This window comes from Asparagus officinalis, chromosome 4 (assembly GCF_001876935.1).
Source record: "Asparagus officinalis chromosome 4, Aspof.V1, whole genome shotgun sequence".
Lineage (NCBI taxonomy): Eukaryota > Viridiplantae > Streptophyta > Magnoliopsida > Asparagales > Asparagaceae > Asparagus > Asparagus officinalis.
Genome location: NC_033797.1, coordinates 118,200,499 through 118,215,530, shown reverse-complemented (window position 1 = coordinate 118,215,530; position 15,032 = coordinate 118,200,499).

Genomic DNA, 15,032 nt, shown 5'->3' with positions numbered 1-15,032 from the left:
AATGATTTTCAAAGTCCACGTGGCGGCATATCAGAAATAGAACGTGTGCTGGCGTAGACAAGCAGTTAAACCACGAAAAAGGTGGTTAAAGATCGTGGGAGAATGGTTTCAAATAGGAGGGAACGTGGTCATAACTGCCCCTTTAGCCGCGGCAGTCCATACTGCCGCGTCAATAGCCGCGGCAGTGTTAACTGACGCGGCCAAAGAGCAGTCGTCTGGTCAGTTATCTTGCCTCCGTTTCCACTGTTATACACTCCTACCCCTATAAATACCTCCTTAGACACGAAATAAAGGACAGAGAGCAGGTTGAAGCAGAGAGACTTGAGCTTTTGGTGAATTGGAGCAAGAGAGAGAGTCTTCCTTCTTCACAAATATCCTCAAAAATCTTTTGGCGATTCCTAGAGATCTAAGCTCTTACTTGATCTTTGGAAGAGTGAACATCTTACATCGATAAGATATTCGCTTAAAGATTCTTACTTCGATAAACGAAGAAGAATATCCAAAAGCCTTCACGATTCAATCAGAATCTATGAATCAGTGGTCCACGAGTCAAAGCACTCCCAGCATAGGCAAAGTCCCACAAAACAGGAATCGATAAACGATTTCTGTGTTATTTTCTAGAAAGTTGTAATTTTTCTTTTATTGTGTAAAAGAGGTCTTATAAAAAGACTATTTTCTTTTAAATTTATTGTAATCGATCGAAGATATAATGAATTCCACAATGAAACCAACTTTCGCTGAAAACAAACTGGCGATCACAGTGGCAGCCAACGGTCTCGCTGTCGAGACCGTCGTGTGCCGATCAAGATTCCAGTTGAATCCACGGTCGAATACGAGTTTGACCAAACCAAGTTTGAGGAATATCTCTCATCATCCTCTTCAAGATCTTCATTATCTCGCAAGTACAAGAGGATCTCATCATTGAAGAAGGCTTATACGCCAAAGAAGGCTAAAAGTGAAGACTCTCGCCCAATCGTTGTTGAGGCCTTGCCTCGCAACATTATCCCGACGACCCCCAAAGCCGGAAGCTCTGCTCATAATGATTCCACCCTAATTAAGGAGTCGTTCGATCGAAGTTCGCTAACTCTGACGAAGAGGGCTCGTCAGAGGTGACGCCAACGCCGCGCTCGTCAATTGGCTAAGGCCTTGGAACAAACCGATGGAGTTCGTTACTATGCAGACTTAGAATCGAGGAAACATCAAGTGGTTCAGTCGTCTTAACGTCAAATCACTCACATCTCAGCAAAACTTACGTCGGAAGAATGGACTCTTGTCAAAAGGGCCCGTTCGACCCTCAAAGAACGCATACAAAAGCGTATGGCAAACACCGCTCGTGCTCGTGCTCTTTTACAACAAAGACGAGAAGGAAAGAAGAAAACAGTGTCTAAGGAAGCACCAAAGAATCATAAAGTATGGATCCCCAAATCCAAACTCGTATGAAAATTGGGTCTGCAGAACACAACCTTTGACCGCGGCAGTCTTCACTGCCGCGGCATCTCCTTCAACCGCGGCAGTCTCCGCTACCGCGGCACACTGTTCGACCGTGACACCAATCACTGTCGCGGCCAAAAGAAGTTTCACAAGAGCACTCCTTCGACTCCATCAACGTCCGTTCCGGGTCCGTCTACTGTGTCAACACCCGCTGTGTCACCGGTGAAACCCTGGGTCAGTCCTGACCTGTCGAAATCCAAAATTATAATGGTGGATGGCCTTGATCCTTTACCTGAAGATCGAGGCAAAGCTCCGGTCAAAGAACGCTTGGGTCCGGTGAATGAACCCCAAATAGATTCTTACACTGGGGGTCGTAAGTATCCTCCTATCAAGTCAAAACAACTCCAAGATGGAAAAACTCTAATTTCTACCCGTTTGGGAGTTCGTAATGAAACTCAGGAGCCCGTTAAGACTCTGCACTCGCAAGGGGGTGGTTCTAAACATGCGATTCCTGACGTGACCTTGGATCGCTCAAATGCGATAACAAGTTATCCTGAGAACGCCAACAAGGCTTTACATCCTCAGAAGAATACATGTTCGTCAAAAGACATTGTTATACATGGGGGCTCATACCAACAGACGATAGGATTCTCCGGTAATTATACCGATGAGTTATACTATCAAGCTGGGGGTGTGAACAAAACTCGAAAGAGGATTGTCCGAGAAATGAGCTCTCATTGTTTCTATATGCGACTCATTAGAGCAGTACTGTCAGAATGTGACTACTCCAAACGAGAAGCCATTCTGCAAAAAGTCTCAGTGTTCCAGAGGCTTTTCACCGAAATGTCGAAGCCTAAGCCGAGACATTTCTGCAAGAGAAGATCAGCTATCCAAGATGACGAATTCCCTAAAGTCACCATCAATATGGTTGATAAAAGAAAGTCTAAGTGGCATTCAAGTGACTCAAATCCCAACTTTTCCTCGAGAGGAAAAGTCAATCCAAGAATTGCTCAAAGGATGTCTCGACTCCAATTAGGAGCCATCAGACGCAGGGATTACAAGAGAATGCATGAAGGAATATCCTCGGAGGATGAACTTTCAGACACTTGTTCAGCCATTGCTTCTGATGATACAATGTCTAGCATGGGGAAAACCAGAGAAGTGCTCACAATCACCCCTGATCAGTTTGCTCAAATACTTCAAGAAGCTCTAGCCAAACAACGTGAAGAAATTAGAGCTGAGATAAAGACAAAAATAGAGTTGGCTATTCAACAAATAAAAGAATTGCAAGCTCAACGGCCTCAACCTTCTGAATCCAGTCAGCGAGCTGAATCCAGCCGCCACACTCAGAATGTTGTAGATGATAGTAATCCAGAAGTAAATAAAGTCATTATGGCTGATACACCTCCTAATAATAATAACGCTGGGGGTGGTTCAACGGATCCTCCCAACAATATTATTGGGGGTGGTTCAATTGCACCTCTTAATAACACTGGGGGTAGCCCAATTATTTCTGCTCAACATCACTCAAAAAGAGATAAAGATGAGGACAAGAAGATGCAAGACCTCGAAAACAAAGTCAATGCTTTGATGTCCGCTCAGGAAGTAAAGAAGACAGGTATTCCGTGTCCCTATCCAAAAGAATGGGATTTAATACCGTACCCGGCAAAATTCAATCTGATTAACTTCACACCGTTTGATGGGAAGAGCTCGCCTATTCAGCACTTGATTTATTTCAAGTCTCATTTGGCATGATCTCCAGAAATAAGGTTTTAATGGTCCGGTCATTCGTTGGCACCATTCGTGGGCCCGCCTTCGATTGGTATCGACGTCTCAAGCCATGGAGCATCAATTGCTGGGATGATATGAAAAGTTTGTTCCTCAGCAATTTCTTCGATGATGACACCGAAGTGTCAATCGGAACCCTTCTGGATGAGAAGCAAAAAGACGGAGAGTCAGTCGACAATTTTATCAAGCGCTTCCGTAACAAGGTAATGAATTGCAGAGATCCTGTTACAGAGGAGTTCATCCTGCAAACATGCCACAATAATCTCTCCATCGATGTCCTGGAAGCCCTGGGGGTCGTACCATCTAAAACTTGGAAAGATTTAAAAATGTGCAGTGAACAAGCTGAACACTTTCTTAAAAGAAAGAAAGTTGAGAGAAGCCGACCGACGACATCTACAATCGCTGGGAACGCGACTCTCAATCCGAAGTTTCAAAAGGAGTATTCTTTCAAAAATGATGAAGCTCTAGCCATATTGAAATACCTCCTCGCCAATGACAAAATCGAGCTACCACCTATTAAAGATCAGGAGGGATCTAAGAGGATTACAGATCCAAACTACTGTGCGTACCACAGAAGGGTTCTTCATCCCACCGAGATTTGCTTCGGACTAAAAAATAAAATCCAAGCCTTAATTGACTCTGGCGTCATAACGGCGAAACAAGCCAAGTAAAGACGACTCTAAATCCATTGGGTGCACGAGTATAAACTGTTTCTCCTCACTCCAAAGAGTATACGAGTATAAACTGCTCCTCGATACTCCAACATGTATATGAGTCAAAACTATTTCTTTTCTTTCACGGGAAATTCCTGGAGAACACCATGCATGGTACTCTTAAGGATAACCCGATCATACAGCTGAATATAATGATAAACCCAATTTCGTAAGGAAAGCTGGGGGTGGATGGTTCATGTAACGGGAAGTTCTCGGAAGAATGCTATATGTAATTTTCTTAGGGATAACCCGATCATTACAAACAAAGTGATAAACACTACATCCCCACGGTGATTTCCGAATACTCTTTTGCTAAGATGAGATTCGATCACTTCGTTGGATCAATCTTCCCTCACAAAATCCTCATTTGGTCAAACCTTTAAACAGTTAGGACCAAAGCCAAAATCCCCTCTCGATTCTTTCCATGAACGAGAGGTCCACAAATTGAACGATCAAACCTTCTTACAGTTAGGGTCATCTCAAAACTTCCATCTGGTCAAACCTTTAAACAGTTAGGACCAAAACCAAAATCCCCTCTCGATTCGTTCCATGAACGAGAGGTCCACAAATTGAACGATCAAACCTTTAAACAGTTAGGATCGTCTCAAAACTCCCATCTTGGTCAAACCTTTAAACAGTTAAGACCAAAGCCAAAATCCCCTCTCGATTCGTTCCATGAACGAGAGGTCCACAAATTGAACGATCAAACCTTTAAACAGTTAGGATCGTCTCAAATTCTCATTTGGTCAAACCTTTAAACAGTTAGGACCAAAGCCAAAATCCCCTCTCGATTCCTTTCATGAACGAGAGGTCCACAAATTGAACGATCAAACCTTTAAAAAGTTAGGATCGTCTCAAGTCCCCATTTGGTCAAACCTTTAAACAGTTAGGACCAAAGCCAAAATTTTCTCTCGATTCCTCCAAGGAACGAGAAGTCCACAAATTGAGCGGTCAAACCTTCCTACAGTTAGGATCGTCTCAAAACTCCCACTTGGTCAAACTTTCCTATAATTAAGACCAAAACCAAAATTCTCTCTCGATTCCTCCAAGGAACGAGAAGTCCACAAATCGAGCGATCAAACCTTCCTACAGTTAGGATCGTCTCAAAACTCCTACTTGGTCAAACCTTACTACAGTTAGGATCACAACTAAAATCCCCTTTCGATTTATTTCAAGAATGAGAGGTATACTTTTGAATTGAATAATCAAACCTTATGACAGTCAGGATTATTCAAAGCAGTCTAGATTCTCTAAATGGAGATCCCACTTTGAGTTTCTTTTGCATCAGGAGATAGAATATAAAATTCTTAATTTCTGATTCTGGGTTCATCTCTACCAACAAACAAGAGACCAGGAGATGGAATATAAAATTATTCCTATCTGATTATGGGTTCATCTCTACCAACAAACAAGAGACTAGGAGATGGAATATAAAATTATTCCTATCTGATTATGGGTTCATCTCTACCAACAAACAAGAGACTAGGAGATGGAATATAAAATTATTCCTATCCGATTCTGGGTTTATCTCTACCAACAAAAAAGAGATAAGGAGATAGAATATAAAATTCTTCCTCTCCCATTTCGGGTTCATCTCTAACAACAAACAAGAGACCAGGAGATAGAATATAAAAGTCTTCCTCTCCAGTATCGGGTTCATCTTTTTACCAAAAAGACGTAACCCATCAACATTTTCAAATCCACATTTTATACGTGGGGGACGTTATCTCAATCCCTTATTAGAGATAAATTTATGTCTATCGCACGTCGCCGGGTGGTACGTTCCCGTATTAACGACAAAGCCTATGTATTCAACATCATAGCACTAAGTCTAAGAGAGTTTATTCTTTTAGCACAACGTTACTTACAGAACGGACTTAAACAATCTGCATGCTAGCCCGATTCAAACGGTAGTCGGTAAAGGCTCATCAAACCCATTGATGGCTGAGGGTTTACCAAAAATCCTATAAATACGATAATCACTGACGCACCAGCTTCATTAGTTGGTCTCGTGACTTGAGTATCTGAAAAACTCAGGATAAAATCCATACCTGCAGATGAACCGACCTGAATAATTGGTCCTGTAGTCTAGACACTCAAGACCGCCATGCTCCAACGTCTTAAGAGCTTAAACTGTGTAGACTCCAGTAAACGCACGAGGATAAACTGTGTTAACGCATGTCAACGCGTCAATAATTTTCGCCAAAATAAGGCTAAGGAAAAAAGTCCAATGGATGATCTCAGGGGATTCAATTACGATCCAGATATGAATTCCTAATGAAGACAATCAGTTCAACATCAGTTCAACGATAAGAGCTAATTCACAAAACACAACATCAGTTTCAGTTCAAGATTTCGACAACGGTCAAGCGATAAACGTAATACCGGAAGAATTTTAGCTATTCTACAAAGCACTGAGTGGATTAAAAGATGAAGAAGTCAAGAGTTGAATCCATTTACAGGTCCTTCTACGCGATCTCCTCAACTAAATATTGAAGGGATTGCAAGTAAGACCTATCTTATCCAAAGTATCCCAGACTCCTCTATAAAAGAATGAGTCTGAGATACTTTGGAGGGGGTATCTGTAGGCGTCAAAAAATGCTTACAGACATCCAAATACTACTCAAGACAAAGAGGAGACGATAAACGCCATTCTCTTAATCAGAGGGGATCATTCAAAGGAAGCGAGACAACATGGAAGAACAATATACACACCAACAGGCAGTACATGGTGGCGCGGCTAAGGCGCGGCAGGCCATGGTGCCGCGGCTAAGGCGCGGCAGCCCCGGCTAAGGCACAGCCTATGATACCACGGCTTAAGCGCGACAGTACATAGCGACGCGGCTATTACAGGGAGTTGCCACGACGGTTAAATAAGCAGTTATACAATGATTTTCAAAGTCCACGTGGCGGCATATCAGAAATAGAACGTGTGCTGACGTAGACAAGCAGTTAAACCACGAAAAAAGTGGTTAAAGGTCGTGGGAGAACAGTTTCAAATAAGAGGGAACATGGTCATAACTGCCCCTTTAGCCGCGGCAGTCCATACTGTCGCGTCAATAGCCGCGGTAGTGTTGACTGACGTGGCCAAAGAGCAGTCGTCTGGTCAGTTATCTCGCCTCCATTTCCACTGTTATACACTCCTACTGTAGGCTGTCTAAAAATCACAATAGATAGTTGATCCCCCATCAAACACCGATGATGGAAGCTACAATCTGACGACTTCCAGAAGGCTACAATTTGAGGACTTTCACGTAGAAGGCTACAATCTAACGACCTTCACGACAATTGATGAAAAATCTAATTCAACAGCATTCACAATCAACATCGGGAGTTACAATCTGACGACTCTCATATTTTCAAGGAGCCAAGACGAAGATTACAAGAGGACGATCTGTGCAAAGCTTTAGCAAAAGAGACTACAAATTGACGGTCTCTTCATATTAGAATGCAGATATCTCTCAAACCGTAAGGAATTTGGTGAAACGGAGGAAGCGAACCGAAGCCTTCGGCTGGGTTCGGATGGCCCCGTCTTGTCGAGATAGCCGATTTTCATATATAATTCGTCCAATTCTGACTTACGGTTTGAAAGTTATAACCTGTTCTTCGTAGCAAATTATATTCTGAAGTCCGTCTGCAAGACCGGACTTTGTCATAACATTGGACTTAGCTTAAAGCTCGCCAAACCCGCCTAAGGTTCGCCTCTGCATTACAGAGTCAAAACGCACAGGTCGAACCAGCGTTATAACCTCAAAACGCAGAGGTTATCCTTGTGATATAACATCAAAACGCAGAGTTACGGCCCAACTCTATGTTTTCAGCCTAAAACGCAGAGTTCACCTCTAAAACGGCCCAACTGTGCGTTTTCAGCCTAAAACAGGCTCAACTCTACGTTTTCAGCCTAAAACGCAGAGTTCATCTCTAAAACAGCACGACCTGTGCGTTTCCAGCCTGAAACAGGCTCAACTCTGCGTTTTCAGCCTAAAACGCAGAGTTCATCTCTAAAACAGCACGACCTGTGTGTTTTCAGCCTAAAACAGGCCTAACTCTGCGTTTTCAGCCTAAAACGCAGAGTTCATCTCTAAAACGCATGCGGCCTGTGCGTTTCGACTCCCAGCGAGCGCCCAACTCTGTGTCTCATCTTTAAGACGCATAGTTAAGGTCCGAACGCAAGCGGCCCTTGCATTTTCAACTCCCAGCAAGCGCCCAACTCTGCGTCTCATCTCTAAGACGCAGAGTTAAGGTCCAGAACGCCCAGATTGGCGTTTTGACTCGTTCAAAGCACTAACAGAACTGTTTCAAAACCGTTTTTCCCACGATTTAGGGAGCTGCTTAAGAGGGGGCGGTTACACCCCACTCAGCCCATTGAGGAGCAAATTAAGGGGGTAGTTACCACTCGTAACCCCCTATAAATATCAGAAACTCAATTGAGTTAAGAAAGGGGATTCTCTCTCATCAACAAAGGGAAATTCGGTCAAGGGCTGGCATTTTCGGATCTGGGACTTGGCAGCAAAGGGAGAGATCGGCATTCATCCTTTGGAGCATTCCTTGAAGCCTTCGGCCTTGGCTTGAGAACCGATTCTCGGTTCAAATCAACTCTTTTTCAAGAGTTTCAAACTCGATTAGAGTTATCAACCCATCAAGAGTTTTAAACTTGCTTTGCAAGTTCTCCACAGCGTCAAATCGTGAGGAGAAGACTATGTTCCAGTGAATCAAGACGGTCGGATCGTCAACGGAGAGCAAGTTCGACACAATCAATCGAAGGAGGCACTCCATCGCCACCTTGAAGAACCCAGTTTTAAACAAAGGGGAGAGTCAAATTCGTTCTCCTCTCTTTTGTAATCAGAATCCAAATTGTAATTGATTTTGAGAGGAATACAAGTCAAATTTTCTTTCATTGTCTTTTTACTGTAATTTTCCAACAAATAAAAGATGGCGACTCTACTGGGTACTAGCTTCTCTGACGAAGAAGTGGTGGCACAATCCGACATTCATCTCACTGGAACGACCGTTGAAACTCTGATTATCGAGTTTGATCAAGCCAAGTACGAGGAGACCCTCTCCTCCGGATCCCTTAGCCCCAAGGCGAGGCGCAAGATCCACAAAGTTTCCGAGGAGACTAAAGCTCCACTTGTGGCCAACTCATATAAAGACTATCTCCCATGGGGGTTGCACTGTTCATACAGTCCCCTCTCTAAAGGAGAAGACACAACTTTGGCACAACTCCCAAAAAAAGCCGTCCCTCCAATCAACGCGAACTCCGCGTTTGCGAGCCTCAACATGAGCTCTGCATAAGCCAAGCTAAACGCAACCCTCAGGTGTGCGTTTCCCAGATAGAACGCATCCTTCAGAGGCGTGTTCCAACATCTAAACGCAGACCTCAAAACTGCGTTGATCTGGTTGAACGCAACTCTCAGGAGTGCATCCCAGAACCAAAACGCAACTCTCAGGAGTGCGTTCCAACATTTAAACGTAGACATCAAACCTGTGTTGATCTGGCTGAACGCAACTCTCATGAGTGCGTCCCAGAACCAAAACACAACTCTCAGGAGTACGTTTCAAAAACTGAACGCAACTCTCAGGAGTGCGTTTTAGAATCCGAACGCAGATCGCAGGACTGCGTTTCACTAGCAAAACGCAGACTTTGGTCTTGCGTTAATCAAGCTAAACACGACCCTCGTGTTCCTTCTTTGGAACACGATGTGATTCGTCATGTTCAAAATGATCAACATGGATTTAAAATTCATGTTTACCAAGAACCAGTCCCATCCTTTAACGGACAGGGGGTTCCATCTCTACCCTCAATTGCTGTCGATGTTCAACCAACCGACGAATGTCGTTTTTCTCAATAATCGACGACATTCTCACAGGAAGAAGACTTTAGAGGATGAATACCTTAGAGTCACTTCTAACATGGTTGGTAGAGGGAGATCATCAACCCTTAGTTCTGACGAGTCAGAGATAGATCGTTCTCCAAGCGTTAGAGAAATCACTAACGAGTTTGAAGGAGTCTACCAACGCACTCGGATGCGAACAGGAGTCATTTCCCCTGTCAACTATCGGAGTTTAGCCAGAGGAACTAATTCCGATGACGAACACTCAGCCATTGCAGAGTCCCAGTCATCAAGCTCTTTTGTTGAACATGAGAGCTTCGCTTATATGACGGGAAACCATGAAGATCTCGCGAAGAGACTTGATGAACAGGAGGCCATGCTCAAATCTCAACAGGAGGCCATCAATGAACTCATGGCCATGTTGACTCAAATTGTCGCAGACAATGCCAAATCTCAGGAGACAGATTCGCAGCTTAGGCAAGAATCTTCCCAGAGAGGAAAAGCGTCTTCATCCCGTCCTCACACAAGCAAAGGGAAGGGAAAAGTGGTTGATGATGCGGCTTCTGACCAAGAAGCCCACAGCCTGGAATCTTCCTCTGATGAAGGAAGAGAGACTGAGAACAAGCAGAATCTTCAGTCTGCCAAAATGGAAGAATTGGAAGCCCGCCTCAAAGTCATTGCTAACAGAAGCGAGCTCGATGAGGAAATTACCAGGCCCTATCCTGCTGAATGGGATGCAACCCCTTATCCTCCAAAGTTCGAGGTCCCGACGCTACAAACTTTTGATGGCACGGGATCACCGAACCAACATATTTACCATTTTAAGTCACAGACTGGAAATGTAATATCAAATGATGCTATACTGGCTCGATCGTCTTATGCACATTAAGAAGATTGATACAAGATAAAATCCGTCTGACATGATGACGAAGCCTCTACCAAAAGAGAAGCATGACTTCTGCCGAAGAAAGGCAGGTATGACAACTGTTTAAAAACTTTCTCCTCGTGAGGATGGAGCGGGAGATTAATGGGAAGCAGGGTCCATCCCCATGATGAATTAATATAGATTTAATCCATAGAGATTTTGTGGTTGACTATATGCATGCATTGATAGATTATCTTTCCTCATGCATTGGGAAAATGAAGGGTTAGTCTTTGGACTTCCCCATGCATTGGGAAAAGGAAGGGTTAGTCTTTGGACTTCCCCATGTAATGAATACGGTGTAACCAAGAGGCATATCCTCCCTTTAAATAGAGGGGAGATGATGAAGGTTGAAAGCAAGAAGCAAGAAGAAGAACCACATACAAATCTATAATCCTCAAGTGAGTTTGAGAGAAAGTGATCCTCAAGTTAAGTTATACCAACTTGAGAGAAGAATCTTTGTAAACTTTTATTTGATTATAGTGGAAACGGTGAAGAAGGGGCGGGTGAGGACGTAGGCTCAATTTGAGCTGAACATCGGTAAATCTTGTGTGTGTGATCTCTCTATTTCTCTGTTTGTTTCTCTTCTATTTTTTTGTTCTCATCTCAACACAAAGACGGGAAAGGTCTTGTTGTACTGTTAATTTTCCAACACTCAACTCATCACAAAAAGAAGAGGGCCCCAATAAGAAGCAGAGAATCACCAAAGAGAACAATAACAATATTCAGGTATTTATCTTTTTCTTTTTAGATTTTGATTCTAATGATTATGTTTTAAGAGTAACTATGTGCATGTGTACAGCATGAAACAAAAAAAAAAACTAAAAAATGCTACTCAAAGTTTCTACTACTAATCGAGGTTGTGGTTGATATACTATCAAGGCTGACTGCAAAATCTTTTGCAAAATTCCGCTACGTCTGTAAGAAATGGCATTCCCTATCCCGCGATCCCCACTTCTTGAAATTGCGGCAGCAGAGATCTTCACGCTATATGCTTTTCCATGCATGGAGGGGTCGCAATGGAGAGATCAATTTTTTTATGATTCAGGTATCGGGGGTGGAAGAAAACCTATATTTCAAGAGTTCAGGGCAGATCCAGGATTTCAGTTCTGGGGGGCGCGTAGAAAAGATAGACGAAAAATTTTCTTAATGCAATTTTATTCACAAGTGATACATCACAACCCAAACAAAATGAGTAGAATAGCCAACGTCAATATCTCCAAAATATTTTAAAAGAGGAAGACAAAAATTATGTAGAATTAATATATTTTAAATTTTAAGGGAGGAGGTTTTACATAAACCATCCTTTTTTCCCCTAAAATTTGGTGGGGGGGGGGTGGTTGGCCCCACCTGGACTGTATATAGATCCACCCATGTTTGGATTAACTAACTTTTTTGTTGTCAAAGACTTGTATTAACTTTTCACTTTATTTCCCCAGTATTCATAGTTTTATAATTACTTATTTTGGTGGTCATAGATTTGGATTAACTCAGTTATCTTGATTTTTATGGTCAAAAATTTTACAGCAACATGCAAAAAATTTACAGCAACATGCTAATTTAAATATTTTGAATTTTGAAAGTGAAGAGGAAAAATATTACCTTCACATCTTTGACTTTCTCTGTTCACTTAGTCTGAAGAATTTTTGTTGGGATTATGCATGACAATTTGGGTGTAGAGAATAAAAACAGGTTACAATATATATGCGATAGTTTGGGAGATGTGGGAGTTACAGAAGTGGAGGCAGAAGTTGTTCACGTTCATGAAACGTGGGGTTAGGTAGGTAATGGGCTGAAACTGTGACAAATCATAGTTTTTCTATAAAGATGGTTTTTAAAAATAATTTTTTATGAATAATCTCATTGGTCTAGATCAGATTTACTGTTCATAAGAGCTTTTTCCTTTATTAAATAAGAAGTAGTTACTATAACAGTTATGTCAACAATCATATTCGACAATGTCACGATTTATTTTTGAGAGATGATAGATCAAGTCCTTTAATGTATTTCTAAACGGGTTAACTTCTAGTAAATACCCCCAATGTACCTCATTTTTTATTTTGATATGCAAAGTAAAGTTCAACGGAATTTAACTTTGATATCCCAATGGTTTTTTTAGCGCCCAAAAAGTACCTGAAAGTTCAACAAAATTTAACTTTTATACATCAACCTTAAACTTTTTGTTAAAGTTTAGGGTATCAAAGTTAAATTTCTATTGAAGTTTGGGGTATCAAATTAAAATTGTTGATGTTCGGGATATTTTTTGGGCAAAAAACTCTCTGTGTGGCAAAGTAAAGTTTTGTTGTAACTTTGTGTCTTTTTAGGGCAAAAAAAATAACTTTAGGCTATGAGGTATCAAAGTTACAAATAGAGTAAACTTTAGGTTATTTGAGTGCCATTTGCAACTAACTCTTTCTAAATCAAACTCCACTAGGTAGACTGGATATACACGCTTGAGCGAGTTAAAATGTGCATGCAGATACAAGTGTCTCAAATTTTTAATACAGTTACATAGCATGGTACTTAACTTGAAGCCATTTGTGTGGTGTGACAAGTGGAAGAGTAAATTGTGCAAATCAAAACATATAGAATAAGAACCTGCACAACAACCCCGACCCCCCCGTCCCCCCAACACACACACACACACAAACACACACACACACCCTCCACAACAACAACGATGACGATGACAATGAAAAAAACCACCCCTCTCTTATCCTATTTAGGTTTCATCTTTTGACTGCTATTCTTTTACTTGGTGAGCTAGTTAAGGTGAAGTTATGCTGTTGCTTTAAGTGGTGATGCCTCTCTAATATCTACGATCATGAAAGTGACCTAGGATCCTTGCTTGCTTTAGTTTATGAATTTTCCTAATCCTGGGAAAATAAGTCTTGCTTGTATTCAAATGAAAATGTCTCTTTTATGATGTCTGTTATGAATGTTGTGTTCCATGTCTGATTTCAAATTACATGTTTTTTATTAGGATAGTGATACTCATTATGATTGTATCTAACTGGTGTTTTAATTACAAATGAAAATGATTAGTTTAGCTTCCTTTTCAGTAAAGATTCTATTTTATTTCTCGATTTCAAAAAATTTGTTCATGTCCCTTCTTACCCTCTTTCTTTCTTCTCAGGTGTTTATTCCCAGATGCTGAGGCTTAAGTGTTTTTGAGGCTTATAGTATGAGGAGCTGAAATGTTGTAAATTTGAAAGAATACTTTCAAGGTCTTTAAGATCTTGTGAATTTGTATTTGAGCTCTTGTTTGTAGCTAGGAGAGAATTTGTGCCTCTTAACACTAATGCATTATTTCTTTAGGCTTTATCAGACTAAAATAGATAACAGTTTTTTCTAGAGCAATATCTTTACAATGCAAGCAATGTAAAAAAAAAAATCTTTTTCTTCACCTTCAATTGAATGATCATGTTGCATTTACATGGGTTGTGCATCTGTTCTAAGTTGGTTTTGATCCTTTTAGTGCTTAATCTTAAGTTTTTGTCAAGGCGGTTAATATGCATGTTTTCAATCATGAGAATCAATATTGATTGTTCTATTTAGCGGAAATACTTTTGGGTAAAACGTCTTTCATGTAGATCTTGTGTAATATTTAGAAGTTACACATTTTTGTGTTGTAATGTTTTAAATTATTGTTTGTGGTTATTGACACCGTAAATGTCCTAGATTTCGGATCTTCAGAGCTCGTGAGTCTAGTTTTTTCCTTTTTCTTTTATGGGAGTTATTATCATGATAAGTAATGACCTCTAACAAATACAAGCTCTTAACAATTTAAACCACTCAAATAGCCAATAAAACCCAGCAATCCTCCAAATGACTGTAAAACCTCATAGAACTTAAGAGGTCTAAAATCTCATGATACTGGAATTCAAATAGTTTTCAAAATACAAGGTTTTAAAGCTACCCCAATTACATTTCAAAATAGAATTATGCTTAATAGTAATCCATCAAACATTAGGGGCTAAAAAAAATCCTAAAACCATCTTTGTGAATATCACATGGGAAATTTTGGATGAAAATTCTCATGTTTGTACATCATAAGATATCAAAGTGCAAATATTAGAAATTTCAAGGTATATAAGTACTTTTAAAAAATAAGTGATGATATATAGGTGCAAAATGGGGGTAACTATAATTTATCTAATGCAACCAGCCGAAGGTGCCTAATTACACGTTCACTGGGGACATAATCCTTGCAGATCTCAAAGCACTATTACGCCTCGTTTAGTACGCGGGAATGAGGAGGAATGGAATGCAATTCCCACTTCCCATTCCCTCATACCAAACACACCTATATTTTAGATGTTGGAATGACCATTCCCTAGGAAT